This window comes from Coregonus clupeaformis, unplaced genomic scaffold (genome assembly GCF_020615455.1).
Source record: "Coregonus clupeaformis isolate EN_2021a unplaced genomic scaffold, ASM2061545v1 scaf0027, whole genome shotgun sequence".
Classification (NCBI taxonomy): domain Eukaryota; kingdom Metazoa; phylum Chordata; class Actinopteri; order Salmoniformes; family Salmonidae; genus Coregonus; species Coregonus clupeaformis.
Genome location: NW_025533482.1, coordinates 430,331 through 450,951, shown reverse-complemented (window position 1 = coordinate 450,951; position 20,621 = coordinate 430,331). Strand labels below are relative to the sequence as shown.

The 20,621-nt window shown below is 45.9% G+C and overlaps 1 protein-coding gene across 1 annotated transcript in view; it reads right to left on the bottom strand.

Moving 5' to 3' along the window:
- Positions 1–20,621, bottom strand: part of LOC121569687 (neurabin-2-like) — a 71,209-nt gene that overhangs the window by 24,441 nt on the left and 26,147 nt on the right. The window lies entirely within an intron of this gene.

The following is a 20,621-nucleotide window of genomic DNA, read 5'->3' as shown; positions in this document are numbered from 1 at the left end:
AAAATGTGTCGCCCCAAGCCTGGAGGCCACAAACGACAACAGATCTACCAATGTCCAGAACCCCATTTGGGGTTAAAAGATCAAAGCTTAAATACATTTTATTGATCCCATGAAGTATGTCTTCTTTTAGTGGTCACCAATCAATAAACCAATCACATTTGATTAGGGTGTACACCCCAGCTGTAGCCAACTCAGTGGCCTTGTGTTCTGAGTGTACGCCCTGAGATTGGAAGGTTGGGAGTTCGATCCCCGGCCGAGTCATACCAAAGACTGTAAAAATGGGACCCAATGAGTCTCTGCTTTGCATTCAGCATTAAGGAGATGTGAGGGAAGACAGGGGTGGGGGGTGCGGAGGGAGAGAGAGGAGGAGAACAATAGAGGGAGTGAAGTTCTCCTCCCTGCTAATCAACAATGGAGTGAGAGAGACAGAGAGAGAGAGAGATGGCAAGAGGAATGCAGCATTCCCTCGGTTCTAATAACCCACTACCTCTCCCAAGAAGGAGTGGGAGGGAGAAAATGAAGAAGTATAGAGTACTCTCCATCTCTGCTAAAAGCCCTGTACATAATGAGAAACACAGAGCAAGCAGTAGGAGAGAGAGGGAGAGAACTAGGTAGTGGATAGTGGGAAAGAGAGAAATACAGTGAGAGCGCGTATCTGGCTGTAAACGGTGAGGTACTTGAGGTGTTTATTCCTGGTCCGTCCACCATGATGAAAGGGGACGGTAGTGCAGGTCAGAGCGACCCACCATCGATTTTACAAATAATTACCAAGTCAACGTGCAGAGTTGAACATTCTCCATTTAGAGTTTAAAAAACAAAAGGAATTAAGTGTTTTACTGGCAGGCCGGTTATCAATCTTTCTAATGGTGTGAGCCTTGCTAACCCCTTTAAGTTAACCACATTCTATCTTGATGGCATCTTTTGAAAGCCTTGCCCACCAAGAACCCAACATAGCAGAAGCCACAATAGTCAAACGCCTCCCCCAAAATTGCCCCCACTCCTTCTGCACAAGACTGTATATGAATGTCTCCTCTCTTCTCTCCATCTTCCCTCCTTTCTGTGAGAAAAACAACCTGGGAAGAAAAAAAACATCAGTCTTTGCGTTGGATAGGTTCTGAATGCTGCAGTGTCCCCTCCCTGCTCCCTCCTCCTCCATCATCCCCCCTCTTTCTCTCCTCCCTTCTTCGTTCTCGCCATGCTGACCCAGTGAGCAGTACTGACGTCAAACTCCACCCCCCGTTGGGACAGCCTCCGCCACTGGAGCAGCTGGACCAATCACAGAACAGCACCGCTACTGCTGCCACAGAGCACCCTGGCTGTCAGAGACCGTCCAATCAGCTTAGAGAGAAGGGAGGAGGGCTTACACACACATATACACACACACACATACATACATACACATATATATATACTGTGATGTCACGAGAGGCTGTGTCCTGGAGGGACGTTACATCCCCCTGAGATGGCTGCAAACCCAGACAGCTATGGCTCCATCTGCTGGTATGGTCGGGAACTCCAACCCTCTATGGCCAATCTTCCCACGCAGCTGAAACCAATCAGGAGGTGATGAGCTGAAGGTTTGTTGAAGGGAAGAGACACGGTCTCCAAGCTGGGCTCTCTGGAGGACAAGAGTGCTGCACGTCCACTTCCATGAGGAATATAAGGATTTGGAGATACTTACCTTTGGGAAATACTCACCTTTGGATATATGCACCTGTGGAAATACGTGTGGGACATTTGGAAGGACGTTTTGCTGGGTTGGCCACTAGCTGCAACGTGGAATACAGTAAGACTGGGGAAACGTTATTTGAGCGAGGGAGAGTTATGATTTTGGATGTGGAAGAGACATCCCTGAACTGTTAACCCTTAAAGAGCCACCAGAGAACAGAATTTTGTTATACTTTCGTTAGTTTCCCAAGACCTTTAATAAAATCCTTGTTTTGGTTGAACCTGGTCTCCTTGCACTACTTGAGCAATCCCGCTGAAAGCTGTGTAGCCTCTCGTGACATCACAGATGGTGGAGAATACAGGCACGCTCAAGCGTTAATAGTGCATGTCAGAGGAGGATACCGAAGGTTTGATCACCCAGTTTTCCAAGTTGGCCGTAGGCTCCCGCCGACTGAAATGGAGGACATATTGAAAGCCCTTGTTGCTGGCCAGCAAGCCCAGATGCAAGCAAACGTGGCTCTCTTGGAGGAGCAAAAGAAAGCCAACCTTCTGAAGGCAGAGGAATTGCAGTTGCAGAGACAGAGGGTTGTCCAAAATACCCGCCCAATAAAGGCAAGTGACTTTATATCTAAGATGGGAGCTACCGATGACATTGAGGCATACCTGCATGCATTTGAGGCCACGGCCACTAGGGAAGCCTGGCCCAAGCAACAGTGGGTTGGTCTGTTAGCCCCCTTTCTAACCGGGAATCGCTGAATGCTGTCCGGGACCTGGGCCCTGACCAGGTTACTGACTATGATGCCCTGAAGTCTGAGATCCTCAGCAGATATGGACTCACAAAGTTTGGTATGGCCCAGCGCTTTCACAGCTGGACCTTCCAACCAGACCAACCTCCTCGGGCGCAGATGCATGAACTTGTCCGAATCGCAAGGAAATGGCTGGATCCGCAGAGGAATACAGCAGCGGCGGTGATGGAGGCCGTTGTGGTGGATCGTTACCTACGCGCCCCTGCCTTATGAGGCAAAACGGTTCATCAGTCAACAGGCCTTGACCACGGCTGATCTGACCGTGGAAGCTGTGGAAAAGTACCAGGCCACAGCGGAGATGCTGAATGCTTCCCGAAAAGACCCCAGGAGTGCGGCCCCACCACAAATGGGAAGAACCCGTCCAAAGGACCCCAAGGTCTCGAACCCAGCCACGTCAGGACTTATCCCGGCTCCAGGGGGAGCCAGAAACCAGGCGGGTCCAAGAAGAGTACACCAGGAGGGGGAAACTCGACAGTGTTACCGGTGTGGGGGAGATGGGACATATCTCCTGGCAGTGTGGGAAACCAGCCGATGAACCTATGCCCACTGCGGAGTCCTCCAGCTCAGCACCCACACACCGTTTTGCCTCGCTCTTGGGAGTCGTAGATGGCGGCCCAGATCGACCCCCCCACCTGCCCGGTAACTGTGAATCACCATGATGTGGAGGCCTTACTGGATTCTGGTAGCCGGGCCACCCTGGTGCGTAAGGATTTGGTGGGCCCAACGTGTCTGACCCCGGGGAAAGTCCTCCCAGTTTCCTGTGTCCATGGGGACACCAGAGAATACCCCATTACTGAACTTACAATGACCAGCACACGGGGAACCATACACACGACGGCGGGGGTGGTTGATTCCCTCCCGTCCCTGTCCTAATTGGACGAGACTGCCCAGCCTTTTACCCACTCTGGAGAGAGTCTCAGGAGAGGATAACCCGAGTACCTCGGAAACGGAGAGGCAAGACTCATCCTGGGAAGGCTCCCGGTGCAATCCTCCGAGTTACTCACTCCCGCCCCGGGCTCTGATAGGGATGGCAGGTGCCCAGACCGACACAGAGACGGAGCTACAGAATCTGGACAAAGAACTGTCTGGTCTGAAGGGGACCGCTGAGAGGTATCGTTTGTTAAAGCAACAGTTAGACATGAAGACAGAAGAGTTAGATATCCTCCAGGCTAAACTCCAACAGAGCTCCTTCCATAAGCAACAGGAGGAGCTGGAGAGGCTGCGCAGGACCATCGAGGAGTGTGAGGAGACCCTGCGCAGTAGTAAGGAGGTCCAGAAGAAGGCAGAGGAGAAGTACAAGGTGTTGGAGAACAAGATGAAGAATGCGGAGGCAGAGAGAGAGAAGGAACTGAAAGCTGCTCAACAGAAGCTAAACTCTGCTAAAACCAAGGCTGATGCGTTCAGTAAGAAACTCAAGGAGAGACAACAGGAGGCTGAGTCCCTGGTCCTAGAGGTGGAGGAGTTGAAGAGAGAGCAGGCTGGCAAGCACCACGGCAATGCGGACGCCCTCTCCCGGCGTGATGCCTTCTTCGCTGCCTTTACCCCGACGAGGACGTCGGTCCCGAGGGAGGGGGGATGTGTGATGTCACGAGAGGCTGTGTCCTGGAGGGACGTTACATCCCCTGAGATGGCTGCAAACCCAGACAGCTATGGCTCCATCTGCTGGTATGGTCGGGAACTCCAACCCTCTATGGCCAATCTTCCCACGCAGCTGAAACCAATCAGGAGGTGATGAGCTGAAGGTTTGTTGAAGGGAAGAGACACGGTCTCCAAGCTGGGCTCTCTGGAGGACAAGAGTGCTGCACGTCCACTTCCATGAGGAATATAAGGATTTGGAGATACTTACCTTTGGGAAATACTCACCTTTGGATATATGCACCTGTGGAAATACGTGTGGGACATTTGGAAGGGACGTTTTGCTGGGTTGGCCACTAGCTGCAACGTGGAATACAGTAAGACTGGGGAAAACGTTATTTGAGCGAGGGAGAGTTATGATTTTGGATGTGGAAGAGACATCCCTGAACTGTTAACCTTAAAGAGCCACCAGAGAACAGAATTTTGTTATACTTTCGTTAGTTTCCCAAGACCTTTAATAAAATCCTTGTTTTGGTTGAACCTGGTCTCCTTGCACTACTTGAGCAATCCCGCTGAAAGCTGTGTAGCCTCTCGTGACATCACAATACATATACATACAGTGGGGAGAACAAGTATTTGATACACTGCCGATTTTGCAGGTTTTCCTACTTACAAAGCATGTAGAGGTCTGTCATTTTTATCATAGGTACACTTCAACTGTGAGAGACGGAATCTAAAACAAAAATCCAGAAAATTACATTGTATGAGGTTTCGGGGCTGTCGCTGGGCAATACGGTCTTTCAGCTCCCTCCAAAGATTTTCTATTGGGTTCATGTCTGGAGACTGGCTAGGCCACTCCAGGACCTTGAGATGCTTCTTACGGAGCCACTCCTTAGTTGCCCTGGCTGTGTGTTTCGGGTCGTTGTCATGCTGGAAGACCCAGCCACGACCCATCTTCAATGCTCTTACTGAGGGAAGGAGGTTGTTGGCCAAGATCTCGCGATACATGGCCCCATCCATCCTCCCCTCAATACGGTGCAGTCGTCCTGTCCCCTTTGCAGAAAAGCATCCCCAAAGAATGATGTTTCCACCTCCATGCTACACGGTTGGGATGGTGTTCTTGGGGTTGTACTCATCCTTCTTCTTCCTCCAAACACGGCGAGTGGAGTTTAGACCAAAAAGCTCTATTTTTGTCTCATCAGACCACATGACCTTCTCCCATTCCTCCTCTGGATCATCCAGATGGTCATTGGCAAACTTCAGACGGGCCTGGACATGCGCTGGCTTGAGCAGGGGGACCTTGCATGCGCTGCAGGATTTTAATCCATGACGGCGTAGTGTGTTACTAATGGTTTTCTTTGAGACTGTGGTCCCAGCTCTCTTCAGGTCATTGACCAGGTCCTGCCGTGTAGTTCTGGGCTGATCCCTCAACTTCCTCATGATCATTGATGCCCCACGAGGTGAGATCTTGCATGGAGCCCCAGACCGAGGGTGATTGACCGTCATCTTGAACTTCTTCCATTTTCTAATAATTGCGCCAACAGTTGTTGCCTTCTCACCAAGCTGCTTGCCTATTGTCCTGTAGCCCATCCCAACCTTGTGCAGGTCTACAATTTTATCCCTGATGTCCTTACACAGCTCTCTGGTCTTGGCCATTGTGGAGAGGTTGGAGTCTGTTTGATTGAGTGTGTGGACAGGTGTCTTTTATACAGGTAACGAGTTCAAACAGGTGCAGTTAATACAGGTAATGAGTGGAGAACAGGAGGGCTTCTTAAAGAAAAACTAACAGGTCTGTGAGAGCCGGAATTCTTACTGGTTGGTAGGTGATCAAATACTTATGTCATGCAATAAAACGCAAATTAATTACTTAAAAATCATACAATGTGATTTTCTGGATTTTTGTTTTAGATTCCGTCTCTCACAGTTGAAGTGTACCTATGATAAAAATTACAGACCTCTACATGCTTTGTAAGTAGGAAAACCTGCAAAATCGGCAGTGTATCAAATACTTGTTCTCCCCACTGTATATCTATATCTATATCTATATCTATATCTATATATATATATATATATATATATATATCTATATCTATATCTATATATATATACACACACACACACACTAATCTACACACACACACACACACACACACCCATATATATAACTACACGCACACACTTGCATAAAGATACGAACACTCTCTCATTCATACTGGCCAGTCGGCCACTGATACACATTAAGAATGCACAAATGGTCTCCCCCCTTTTCTCTCTCATAAATACACACAGCACACACACACACACTTATGCTGACAGGGCTGCGTGTGTGAATCCCTCGCTAACAGGGCAGCCATTGAGCTATGTCTGTCTGATGAAGAAGCAGGGGCACGTCTCTCTCTCTCTCGCTCTTTTAGAGGTCATGTCCTTCTCAGCCAGCAGCCATTTAGAGATGAACACCCATAAATACCCCTGCTGCTGGTGTACTGTACTGTACATCTACAGTGAAGGAAAAAAGTATTTGATCCCCTGCTGATTTTGTACGTTTGCCCACTGACAAAGAAATTATCAGTCTATAATTTTTATGGTAGGTTTATTTGAACAGTGAGAGACAGAATAACTACAAAAAAAATCCAGAAAAACGCATGTCAAAAATTTTATAAATTGATTTGCATTTTAATGAGGGAAATAAGTATTTGACCCCCTCTCAATCAGAAAGATTTCTGGCTCCCAGGTGTCTTTTATACAGGTAACGAGCTGAGATTAGGAGCACACTCTTAAAGGGAGTGCTCCTAATCTCAGTTTGTTACCTGTATAAAAAACACCTGTCCACAGAAGCAATCAATCAATCAGATTCCAAACTCTCCACCATGGCCAAGGCCAAAGAGCTCTCCAAGGATGTCAGGGACAAGATTGTAGACCTACACAAGGCTGGAATGGGCTACAAGACCATCGCCAAGCAGCTTGGTGAGAAGGTGACAACAGTTGGTGCGATTATTTGCAAATGGAAGAAACACAAAAGAACTGTCAATCTCCCTCAGCCTGGGGCTCCATGCAAGATCTCACCTTGTGGAGTTGCAATGATCATGAGAACGGTGAGGAATCAGCCCAGAAGTACACGGGAGGATCTTGTCAATGATCTCAAGGCAGCTGGGACCATAGTCACCAAGAAAACAATTGGTAACACACTACGCCGTGAAGGACTGAAATCATGCAGCGCCCGCAAGGTCCCCCTGCTCAAGAAAGCACATATACAGGCCTGTCTGAAGTTTGCCAATGAACATCTGAATGATTCAGAGGAGAACTGGGTGAAAGTGTTGTGGTCAGATGAGACCAAAATCGAGCTCTTTGGCATCAACTCAACTCGTCGTGTTTGGAGGAGGAGGAATGCTGCCTATGACCCCAAGAACACCATCCCCACCGTCAAACATGGAGGTGGAAACATTATGCTTTGGGGGTGTTTTTCTGCTAAGGGGACAGGACAACTTCACCGCATCAAAGGGACGATGGACGGGGCCATGTACCGTCAAATCTTGGGTGAGATCCTCCTTCCCTCAGCCAGGGCATTGAAAATGGGTCATGGATGGGTATTCCAGCATGACAATGACCCAAAACACACGGCCAAGGCAACAAAGGAGTGGCTCAAGAATAAGCACATTAAGGTCCTGGAGTGGCCTAGTCAGTCTCCAGACCTTAATCCCATAGAAAATCTGTGGAGGGAGCTGAAGATTTGAGTTGCCAAACGTCAGCCTCGAAACCTTAATGACTTGGAGAAGATCTGCAAAGAGAAGTGGGACAAAATCCCTCCTGAGATGTGTGCAAACCTGGTGGCCAACTACAAGAAACGTCTGACCTCTGTGATTGCCAACAAGGGTTTTGCCACCAAGTACTAAATCATGTTTTGCAGAGGGGTCAAATACTTATTTCCCTCATTAAAATGCAAATCAATTTATAAAAAATTTGACATGCGTTTTTCTGGATTTTTTGTTGTTGTTATTCTGTCTCTCACTGTTCAAATAAACCTACCATTAAAATTATAGACTGATCATGTCTTTGTCAGTGGGCAAACGTACAAAATCAGCAGGGGATCAAATACTTTTTTCCCCTCACTGTATCTATCAGCAGTATGATCCACTGTGGCCCGCTGGTAGGGGACTATTACTGCACATTATGTCACAGGGAAATACTAGCTGTAGAACTGTCCACACATTGGGTTACTACAATGTACAGTACCAGTCAAAAGTTTGGACACACCTACTCATTCAAGGGTTTTTCTTTATTTTGACTATTTTCTACATTGTAGGATAATAGTGAAGACATCAAAACTATGAAATAACACATATGGAATCATGTAGTAACCAAAAAAGTGCTAAACAAATGCCAAGAGTGTGCAAAGCTGTCATCAAGGCAAAGGGTGGCTATTTGAAGAATCTCAAATATAAAATATATTTTGATTTGTTTAGCACTTTTTTGGTTACCACATTATTCCATATGTGTTATTTCATAGTTTTGATGTCTTCACTATTATTCTACAATGTAAAACATAGTAAAAAATTAAGAAAAACCCTTGAATGAGTAGGTGTGTCCAAACTTTTGACTGGTAGTGTATGTGTGTGTTTCCATACAGTATACATTTCCATCTCAGCCTTAGCAGCTGTAAAATCCTGATTATGCCCGCTGCCCTTTTGATCCTCACAGGTCCTTTATTTCTCTCTGGCCGCTGGACCGAGGCGGATCATGGGCGTGTTACACTGACCATAATGGCTGCCGTTTGGCCACACAAAACAGTCTCAGTGGCGTGGAGGGAATAGGGTCACGGTCAAAGGCATGCCGCACACCCTGCCACGCCCTCAGGGCACTGTCTCAGCCTCTCTGTCCCAATGACAGACTGGCTACTACTTCCGAGGTCACGGCTGCTAGTAGCTACTACTGTTGTGTTAACTGTAAACTCTGCATAGTTTCAATTATGTTAGTGAGATAATTGCCATTCCGCTACTAGCAAAAATACAGCTACATTAACTGAACTAAACTACTAAATACCAGAGAGAGAGAGAGACCCACCTCAAAGCTTCTACCAGTTACAACAAATAAACCCATCATGATATCTCTCCCAAAACCACTGCACCCCTCCCTCCTTCCCAATCCTTCCTTCCTCTCGCCCTCCTTCCCCTCCACAACCTCCCAGCTGGTGGCTAAATGTGTAGCTCCAGGAATCCCATTCATAAAACAGTTAACCTAGCGCACGTAGACACGCTTAGTGGCAAAATGGTCCCTCCTGTAGCATGTGGATCGGGAACAAAATTACCAACACCACCAGGCACACACAGCGGAGGGACAATAACTAAAAAATACACATACATAATGCAGGAGCAGTGAGCGGGCTTTCTGGGCATGATGAGTTTGACACCCAGAGGCAGTGTGGCAGCGATTACAATGAGACTATTTCTTTCAATGGCTGCATTGAATGGAAACGCAGTGAGATGGATGCAGGGGGGGTGGAGAAAAGAAAGAGAGAGATCAAGTGAAGACAAGTGAGAGGAGGACAGAGTAAAAAAGAGGGAGAGAGGGGGAGAGAGGGGTGACAGAAAGCGAGAGGGGAGACAGTGGCACTAACTGACTGAGCGAGCTAGGGAGGTTGACATAGAGACAGCAGACAGAGAAAGAAAGAGAGAGATGGAATGAGGGGAAGAAAAGAGTGGCACAGTGGGAGAGTGGCAGAGAGGGCAGGGAGAGAGTGGCAGAGAGGGCAGGGAGAGAGTGGCAGAGAGGGCAGGGAGAGAGTGGCAGAGAGGGCAGGGAGAGAGTGGCAGAGAGAGAGTGGCAGAGAGGGCAGGGAGAGGCACAGATCTCATGAGTAAACGAGGGAAGGAGAGAGAGAGTGAAAGAGAACAGAGATGGCAGTGTGCTTTCTCTCTCTCTCTCTCTCTCTCTCTCTCTAACCATTCCACAGGCTTCTAGCCAGTGGATGACTATCAAAGGGATAGAAAGCGAGAGGAGCGAAAGACAGAAAAGCTCTCTCTCGTTTTCTATCTTCCCTCCTCGGACTCTTTCCACTTCAGCCCGACCCCTTGTGCCCCTCTTCACAACCAACCCCCTGTGTTTCCAGCCAAAGACAGACGCCATTTTCTCCCACGCGGAGGAGGAGTAGGAGAGGAAAATAGCCTTTGTGTCAGCAGCATTAGCACTTCTTCTCCGAGACCAAACAACCCTCTGGGACCATCCTGCAACAAAACAAGAACAATAACAAGACAACCAGAAGAACCGCAGAAGTCTATTCAAAGTCTGCCTGTTATGTGAAGAGATGCTCCTCATCTAAATAATGAGCATAATAGAGGTAAAAACAAAAACAACAGCGGCAAAGCTCGGCTGTCATCAGAGAAGAGGTACTTAGTGGAAATGATGAATGTGAAAGGTAGAAAAACAGGACACACCCACACACACATGATTAAAGCTCGTCTTAAAAAGGGCCTCTTCGTTGTCTCCCCTCCTCTCCTCCTTTTCTTTCACCTCCTCTGGGTCTTTTAGCCACGACGTGTGAGAGCAAAAACAGCCCTGGAGGCGACTGAGCCAGAGTGACATTCCTCGCTGACGACAGCCATTTTGGGGCCAAACAGTCACAATGTCGTCCAGAAAAGCCATTCTCCAGGTCTTAAAGTGTTGCATAGAAACTAAATGCCGGAGAAATAGGTCTCAGTCTACCAATGCTACTGGGGATCATTGCTATGGAACAGACTTTACATGTCACAATGGAGTGTGCGTGGCGCGCGCGCACACACACACACACACACACACACACACACACACACACACACACACACACTACTTATCTGCTACTGGATAAAAAAAAGACAGACAGTGATGTCAAAAGAATGACATGAAAGTCAGCTATGCCCACTAACACAATTAACTTTTAGGGTAACACATTTGTAGTATTTGGCATTTGTAGAACAGGCTAGGCATTAAAACCGCCACACAAATCAGGAAGTAAGAACAAAGCACCAAACATGATCTCAGATCAGATCTACATTGTCTGAAGAAGAGACAGTGTCGAGTGACAACAGGGCACTGAGGACGACAGTATCACTTTCCATACAAACCTCCTCTATAGAATTTTAAAATAGACCAGACAGACAAATAGATCTAGAATTACCAGAAAATACCATAATTCTCTCTCTAAGGTGAGTCAATGAGCTATTTCTACATGGAAACAATTACCATACTTTGGTTGCGGTAATACCTAAGCTATTACTTATACATCTATGTTTTGCGCTGCCTGTTGCAAAAGCCGAAACACCTTGGTTTCAGTGCACTTCCTCCTCCTCCCGGGGCCTCTTGTACCACAGTAAAACTTAGCTGTGTGTCAAAGGCACAATATGAACACAGCTCTCTCTCTTCAGCTCTAACTGCTGTTTCCTGCCTGCCCTCGGCTCTTGTAAACAAGTTCATATTGCTAAGTCTTTAGTGACCTCGGCCCTCACAAGTCATGTGATTAGACCTTGAAGTCAACAGGTTCCTGTTGGATTGGCTTTTGAAATGGCAGTTGTGTTGTCACAATCTGTAACATGGTGATAATGGTAACAAATTGTTAAAGTAAATGCCCAGTGAAAATCTCACTTTTAAAAGTTCATAACAAACACAGCACTTTACTGTTTATTGACAGTTTCTACACTATTTTCCACACTGGCCCATAGGGCTCTGGCCAAAAGTATTGCACTATATAGGGAATAGGGTGCCATTTAGGACATCGACATTGTCACAATTTGTGCTATGATTCCAATGGATGTCATGTCTAGCTAGCTGACTTCCAGAGAACATTTTTGTTTTAATAGTGTTCCTTGTTTCTGAGAAACTGGAAGGAAACTGCAGAACCATAAAAGCAACAGAGCTGCCAGACCAGTGGGATGCAGGATGGATGGGAGGACGCAATATGTTTTTATAGACATGATTACTTATGCAGGAGCATTTTCATCATGTCTTAGCTACATTTAGTGTACATAGGCCTTTTAGAGATTATGGCCTATGAAACTAGACATGCAGAAATACACTCACAATATAGGCCTAGCATTGTGACTGTATTTATCCAAGTGTGACACAACCCTCTTAATTCAGCCTCCCAACACTTAGATTTCCACATTTTGGGGGCATACAGTATGTAACGCGTGTGTGATGGTTGAAGCGATTCATTCTAGTTGATGACCCTTACAATGAAGGATGGCTGTCAAGTCAGGATTATACCAGGCAGTCCGTGCTCACTGCTTAGTGATCACCTTGTAGATGAACACTGAATATGATGACTGTTGATATCACCAAATGTCAAACCTATTGTTGAACGTCGGATTTCTGAATGTCTAAAATTGGAGATTTTACAATGGCTCATAGACCAAACAAACAACTCTCCTTAAGTCTTGTTTTCATACCACCAGGTGTTGGGAACACTTAAGTAAAGTTGAAATAAAAAAAATTAAAACAAATATTACTGTTCACTTTAAACTTCAAACACACCAAATGTTTGAGGCTTCAATAGAAGCCCCAGCAGCGACAAATACAATCATGGTTTGACTGTAATATACTAAGCCTCTTTTCACTAAGGGCATGCCGAATAGGCAAAAATACTACAAAAAGTGGGGTGCAACAGGGACGGAATATATTCTAGGTTAGAAATGAAAGACCTTGCCTCAAAAAAGACCAGGTTGAGACAGACATCTAAAAGTAAAGAAAAGTCAACGTTTTCTCCTATTAAAGGGATGCAATATAGGCCTAGCATTGCCGGGTTGCATAAGTAATAAAGCAAGCATGTACTGATCAACAGCAGTACCAGCTAACGCGAGGCTACAGTGTAACAGAAAGAGCAGAGAAGTTGTAGTGACCGGCGAGGAGACAGCTTGAGGACAAGCGGAGAAAATAATAACCGCTTTATAAAAATGTAGGCTGTGGGAGTTCCAGGCCGCCACACCACAACAACAAAGCCTCCCCATCAGAGTCGGTCTATGGAAGGGAGCTGAAGTGGTCTGAGAGACGCTGGAAAGGGGAACGGGGGGGGGTGTGTGTCGGGTGGGAGGTGCATGGGCAGGTGTGTCTGTGTGTGTATTTCAAAGGGGGGCTCAGTGTGAAAAGGAGGATTTTTTTTTATTTTTTTTATTTCACTTTTATTTAACCAGGTAAGCCAGTTGAGAACGAGTTCTCATTTACAACTGCGACCTGGCCAAGATAAAGCAAAGCAGTGCGATAAAAACAACAACACAGAATTACATATGGGGTAAACAAAACAAAGTAAAAAATACAACAGAAATATATATACAGTGTGTGCAAATGTAGCAAGTTATGGAGGTAAGGCAAAAAATAGGCCATAGTGCAAAATAATTACAATTTAGTATTAACACTGGAATGATAGATATGCAAGAGATGATGTGCAAATAGAGATACTGGGGTGCAAATGAGCAAAATAAATAACAATATGGGGATGAGGTAGTTGGGTGGGCTAATTTCAGATGGGCTGTGTATAGGTGCAGTGATCGGTAGGGGCGGCAGGTAGCTTAGTGGGTAAGAGCATTGTGCCAGTAACCGAAAGGTCGCTGGTTCTAATCCCCGAGCCGACTAGGTGAAAAATCTGTTGATGTGCCCTTGAGCAAGGCACTTAACCCTAATTGCTCCTGTAAGTCGCTCTGGATAAGAGCGTCTGCTAAATGACTAAAAAATAAAAATTATTATTATTTTTTTTTTTTTAATAAAATAAAGTAAGGTGCTCTAACAACTGATGCTTAAAGTTAGTGATGGAGATAAGAGTCTCCAGCTTCAGAGATTTTTGCAGTTCGTTCCAGTCATTGGCAGCAGAGAACTGGAAGGAATGGCGGCCAAAGGAGGTGTTGGCTTTGGGGATGACCAGTGAGATATACCTGCTGGAGCGCATACTACAGGTGGGTGTTGCTATGGTGACCAATAAGCTAAGATAAGGCGGGGATTTGCCTAGCAGTGATTTATAGATGACCTGAAGCCAGTGGGTTTGGCGACAAATATGTAGTGAGGACCAGCCAACAAGAGCGTACAGGTCACAGTGGTGGGTAGTATATGGGGCTTTGGTGACAAAACAGATGGCACTGTGATAGACTACATCCAATTTGCTGAGTAGAGTGTTTGAGGCTATTTTGTAAATGACATCGCCAAAGTCAAGGATCGGTAGGATAGTCAGTTTTACGAGGGCATGTTTGGCAGCATGAGTGAAGGAGACTTTGTTGTGAAATAGGAAGTCGATTATAGATTTAACTTTGGATTGGAGATGCTTAATGTGAGTCTGGAAGGAGAGTTTACAGTCTAACCAGACACCTAGGTATTTGTAGTTGTCCACATACTCTAGGTCAGACCCACCGAGAGTAGTGATTCTAGTTGGGTGGGCAGGTGCCAGCAGCGTTCGATTGAAGAGCATGCATTTAGTTTTACTAGTGTTTAAGAGCAGTTGGAGGCTACGGAAGGAGTGCTGTATGGCATTGAAACTCGTTTGGAGGTTTGTTGCGACAATTTCGGTGGCTAATTTTAGAAAGAAAGGGTCCAGATTGTCTAGCCCAGATGATTTGTAGGGGTGCAGATTTTGCAGCTCTTTCAGAACATCAGCTGTCTGAATTTGTGTGAAGGAGAAGCGGGGCGGGGGGGGTTATGGGGTGCGTTGGGTACAGATAATTAAAGGGGCAGATTTCCGGGCGTTGTAGAATAGATTCATGGCATTATGTACAGACATGGATATGGAAGGATATGAGTACAGTGGAGGTAAACCTAAGCGTTGGGTAACAATGAAAGAGATAGCATCACTGGAGGCACCGATTGAGCCGGTCTCCGCGTGTATGGAGGGTTGGAACAAAGGAGCTATTTGAGGCAGTTTGAGTGGGACTTGGGGCTCTACAGTGAAATTGTATAATAAGAACTAACTGGAACAGCAATAGGCAAGGCATATTGACATGGGAGAGAGGCATAAAGCAATCACAGGTGTTATTCGAGAGAGCTAAGACAACAACTGGTAATGGCGATTTAAGTTTGGGCTGAGGCTAAACAGATAAACAGGACAGGGTATCGTGTAAAAGGATTAGTCCAGCAGGCATCAGCTGTGCAGCTGAGTGATCATAAGGTCCAGTGAACAGCAATATGTGAGTCCGAGAGCAGTTCGAATTGGTGCTACAGCACAGGTGAGCAGGAAGCACGGCTGTTGAATTGCGTGTGCTAGCGGGCTGGGGCTAGCAGATGGATCTTCGTGGTCATCGCAACGGGAAGCCTGTTGAAACCACAGACGATTACGTCAGCAGACCAGTCGTGATGGATCGGCGGGGCTCCGTGTCGACACTAGGAGGTCCCGTCCGGTTGACAGAGAGGTAGATAGCTGGGAGATGGGCCTGACTCGAGGCTAGCTCAAGGCTGATTAGCCAACAACCACATCCATTCGGTTGCAGCTAGCTAGTTGCGATGATCCGGTGTTAAAGGTCCAGTGATTCAGTGATTCTGGCAGAAAATCCGGTATGTTCCGGGTCGATAACGCGCTGTGCAGACAGTGCAGACTGGCCAATAATAGTCCAGGCTAGAGCTGGCTGGTAGGTAGGTAGTGCAGGCCACGGACAATGGTGAAAAACCGCTAATTTGGCTAGTAGCAAGTAGCTAGTTAGCTGGCTACTCCTGCCCGGTAGACAGAGAGGTAGATAGCCGGGATATGGGCCTGGCTAGAGGCTAGCTCAAGGCTAACTTGTGCTTGCTTCGGGGACAGTGGTGATTAGCCAACAGCAACATCCATTTGGTTGCGGCTAGCTAGTTGCGATCCGGTGTTAAGGTCCAGTGATTCAGTTATTCCGGCAGAAAATCCGATGTTCTGGGTGAAAACCGCTAACGGTGGCTAATAGCAAGTAGCTAGTTAGCTAGTTTCAACTGGAGATTCTAGATAAAAGGTAAGTAAATAATAGAATCCGTTCCATATTGTAAGTAAGCATTTCACTGTAATGTCTGCACCTGTTGTATTCGGCGCATGTGACCAATAAAATTTGATTTGATTTGATTTGATTTGATATTGAGTGAGGCGGGTTGCAGTAGAAGGATGAAGATTGTCTGATAGGGAAATATATACGAAAAAGACAAAAAACTGGCTATTTACACGGACACACTACAGAGTACATGACCGCACTGCTACGCCATCTTGGACACACAATGATACTTCTATAGTTTAAACGGACAGGGCCAGCCAAAGCTGGAGACTGGAGAGCCAGCATGATAACAGAGAGAGAGATAGACACTGAAAGAGGGACATGTGTCAGGGGTTCAGATAAAGTGTTCAAATGTCAGAGAGAAGGATGGGTGTAAAAGAGAGAGGGAAAAATTGATTGGCTATGTGCATGAGAGAGTGAGAATGCACTGTGCACTTCATTAGACTCTGCAGTCTGGGAGAGACCTTCTGAATCAACCCCCCTCTCTTTCTCTCCTTCTCCCTCGTTCCATCCATCCCACCAAACTCATCCTGGCACATGTCACCACCATTAATTGCACTCTATGCTCTCTGATCTCTCCACTGCCCACCCTCCCTCTCCCCCTTCTCCACTCCTCCCCGGCACCGACTTTTTCTCCTCGCCTTTTTACCCTTTTCCTGGCGGGCGCGGTTCACACTTCCACGTGCCCTCGTAGGCGTCTCTCCCAAACACCAGGAAAACATGTCGGAGAGAAAACACAATAACACTAACAGCATACTCTAGCCTAGCTTCTTTGTGTGTCTGAGAAAGTCATTAGCTAAGCGTGTATCCAAAGGCCTAAAAGCCTCCCTGTGCTGTCCACAAAAAAAGCCCTCACAATGCAATACGGCAGGTGCAGCGATTATACTGGGTTCTTATGATCCCATTTCAATTCAGTCAATTCATGGTGTGGATAGAAATTCCAAATTCCCCTAGAAAATAAAAGGCACATTTCTTTTTGTGACTTTGAATTGACTCAATTGACACAGACACACACACAGACAGAGAGAGAGACAAAGCGTTAAAGAAAGTGAGAAAGCAGTCTGTCAGAGCAAGGTAAGGAGCTAGAAAGAGAGGACAAAAAAGAGAGCAATATAAAGAGAGCATTAGAGGAAGGAAGAATGAATGAAAGCAGCAGGATTGAGGCATGGCTCAGAAGTTTCTGGAGCATGTTGAGACAGAGACCAGGGAGTGAGTCATAACTAGAGAGGTGGTTGCCGGTTGTTCCCCTGCTGTGACCTTCCTTGGACAGCCTCTATAAGAACTAGGCTAAAGCAAATCCAACCGCTTTAGAAATGGTGGATTGAAAGGTTCAGTACTGGCAACCCTGCTTGTTGCTTTGAGAAGAAAAGGTGAGCCATAAGCAAGTCATGCTTTAGATGGCGTTGGTGTTGATATCTTGGTAAAGAGGCAGATGAAACATGGGGGTATTGTGCAGGAATGCATTGAATGTGTTGTGTCAAGAAAGCCTAGCAGACAGACAGGTAAATATGGTGTCAGAGAGAAGGTGTGTGTGTGTGTGTGTGTGTATGTGCGTGTGTACAGGGGAGAGGAAGAAAAAGCCATGGATGCGCCACAGACAGGAAATTCCTAATATAAATGTGTGAGTAGGAAAGAGAGATAGAGAAGCATAAAGGAGGGAAATAGAGAAAAGGAGGGAAAGAGAAAAGCAAAGTTTAAGGTTGCCACTGTTTAGAGACTGACATGGGAAAGCCATTCTCCAGGAGAGACAGAGAGAGAGATATGACATTTTAAATGTCTTTATTCTTTTGGAACTTCTGAGTGTAATGTTTACTGTTAATTTTTATTGTTTATTTCACTTTTGTTTACTATCTACTTCACTTGGTATGGCAATGTTAACGTGTTTCCCTTAAATTGAATTGAGAGAGAGAGAGAGAGAGAACAAGAAAATTATTAACATTCAGTATAAAATGTCCTTTAAGTAGATTCATTTGCTTTTAGCTCATAATGGTCATGGCCTTTGGTAGAGATCTGATCCTGAAACAGAAAGTAAGAACGGCAGCTGCCATTGGAGTTGCCTGGGCAACAATCACATCAACAACCGTTAGAAGGTCAAAGCCTGCCCTGAGGCTGATTGCTTGATTTACTGTGTTCACATTATCATCAAACTACAATGGAAACCCATGCTGGTGTAATGCTATGAACCCAGACTTTATGGGTCAAAATTAGGTTACTTAAACAGTTGCATTGAAGCAGAGGGGAGACAGAAGAGACACATGCAAACCATGGTTTTACTGTAACCAACATGCAAATACAGTATGAAAACAATGACTAGTGTTGATCAGGTCACCACATGGCTAGGTTGTTTATTTAAAGACAGCCATAACACAAAGTTTAGTTACTGATCATCTACATTTGCATCAAAGTGCACTATCTTGTTGATCTTGGTTCATAGTGCATTTCTGAATCTCAGATTCCAACATGGCCACCCTTCCCTGTATACACTAGTGAGTATTGCTGTTATCGGATAGAGTCATAGCAGTAATCCTTTTATGACGGTTACTATGTGGCTAGCTTCACGTCGTACCATGGCGTGGTAAGGGTGGGGTTAAAGTTGAATGGGTTACACAAGGGATAGTCATTAGCCAACATACATAGCCTTATAGAAAATCTCTGCAGTGAGCTACGGTGCATTCGGAAAGTATTCAGACCACTTGACTTATTTCCACATTTTGCCATGAGGTCGAAGGAATTGTCCATAGAGCTCTGAGACAGGATTGTGTAGAGGCACAGATCAGGGGAAGGGTACCAAAACATGTCTGCAGCATTGAAGGTCCCCAAGAACACAGTGGCCTCCATCATTCTTAAATGGAAGAAGTTTGGAACCACAAAGACTCTTCCTAGAGATGGCCGCCTGGCCAAACTGAGCAATCGGGGGAGAAGGGCCTTGGTCAGGGAGGGGACCAAGAACCCGATGGTCACTCTAGAGTTCCTCTGTGGAGATCGGAGAACCTTCCAGAAGGACAACCATCTCTGCAGCACTCCACCAATCAGGATTTATGGTGGCCAGACGGAAGCCACTCCTCAGTAAAAGGTACATGAAATCCCGCTTGGAGTTTGCCAAAAGGCACCTAAAGACTCTCAGACCATGAGAAACAAGATTCTCTGGTCAGATGAAACCAAGATTGAACTCTTTGGCCTGAATGCCAAGCGTCACATCTGGAGGAAACCTGGCACCATCCCTATGGTGAAGCATGGTGGTGGCAGCATCATACTGTGGGGATGTTTTTCAGCGGCAGGGACTGGGAGACTAGTCAGGATCGAGGGAAAGATGAATGGAGCAAAGTACAGAGAGATCCTTGATGAAAACCTGCTCCAGAGCACTCAGGACCTCAGACTGGGGTGAAGGTTCACCTTCCAACAGGACAACGACCCTAAGCACACAGCCAAGACAACGCAGGAGTGGCTTCGGGACAAGTCTCTAAATGTCCTTAAGTGGCCCAGCCAGAGCCCGGACTTGAACCCGATCGAACATCTCTGGAGAGACCTGAACATAGCTGTGCAGCGACGCTCCCCATCCAACCTGACAGAGCTTGAGAGGATCTGCAGAGAACAATGGGAGAAACTCCCCAAATACAGGTGTGCCAAGCTTGTAGCGGCATACCCAAGAAGACTTAAGACTGTAATCGCTGCCAAAGGTGCTTCAACAAAGTACTGAGTAAAGGGTCTGAATACTTCTGTAAATGTGATATTTCTGTTTTGTATATTTAATAAATGTCAAAAAATCTGTTTTTGCTTTGTCATTATGGGGTATTGTGTGTAGATTGATGTGGGGGGGGGGGGGAACAATTTAATCCATTTTAGAATAAGGCTGTAACGTAACAAAATGTGGAAAAAGTCAAGGGGTCTGAATTCTTTCCGAATGCACTGTATGTGCTTTTATGGGTCACTTGGAGTGAATGTAGGCCAATCACATTGTCATACTTTCTCGACCAATTACATTTAACTCAAATGCGAGAAAGTTGCTAGATATTGAGGTTTGATGAAGGCTATTTTAAGGAGAAAATATAGGGAAAAACTTTACAGGGAAGAACTATTTTCGCTACAATGACAGCCAAGAGGCGCTGGGTAGTCTATTAATCATTACTACACACTCGTTTCATTGTAACCTTATGATGACAGGGATGTAAAGGGTTACCAGCACAATTCAGAGCCTGCAATGCACAACATGGCACTCCAGCCTCTTAATCGATGTGGCACGAACAATCCATTCTCACCATCCTCCATCTCTAAATGTCAGACTCCACTAACTGGGAGAAAAGTTATCACTATGGAAGTTACTCACATGAAGATAAAACAAGTAATGGGTTATGGCAGACACTGCTTAAGACACTGACTATACCTGGGGCTGTAAAATAAACACAGCCTCGGATTGAATGTCCACAGTCATATGGTTAAATGCTGTTCCCATCTCACCCTGAGGGCAAGGCACTCAGACACACACACATTAGGGCTAGGCGATACATCGAATTAATTGGAATGTATGTTTTTGTGCGATATTCCTAATGCCTGTATCACAAGAATCAAAGTTTTGTTATTGTTCGTTTTTATGAGCGTTTATGTCCACTTGTTCTCATGTTGTATT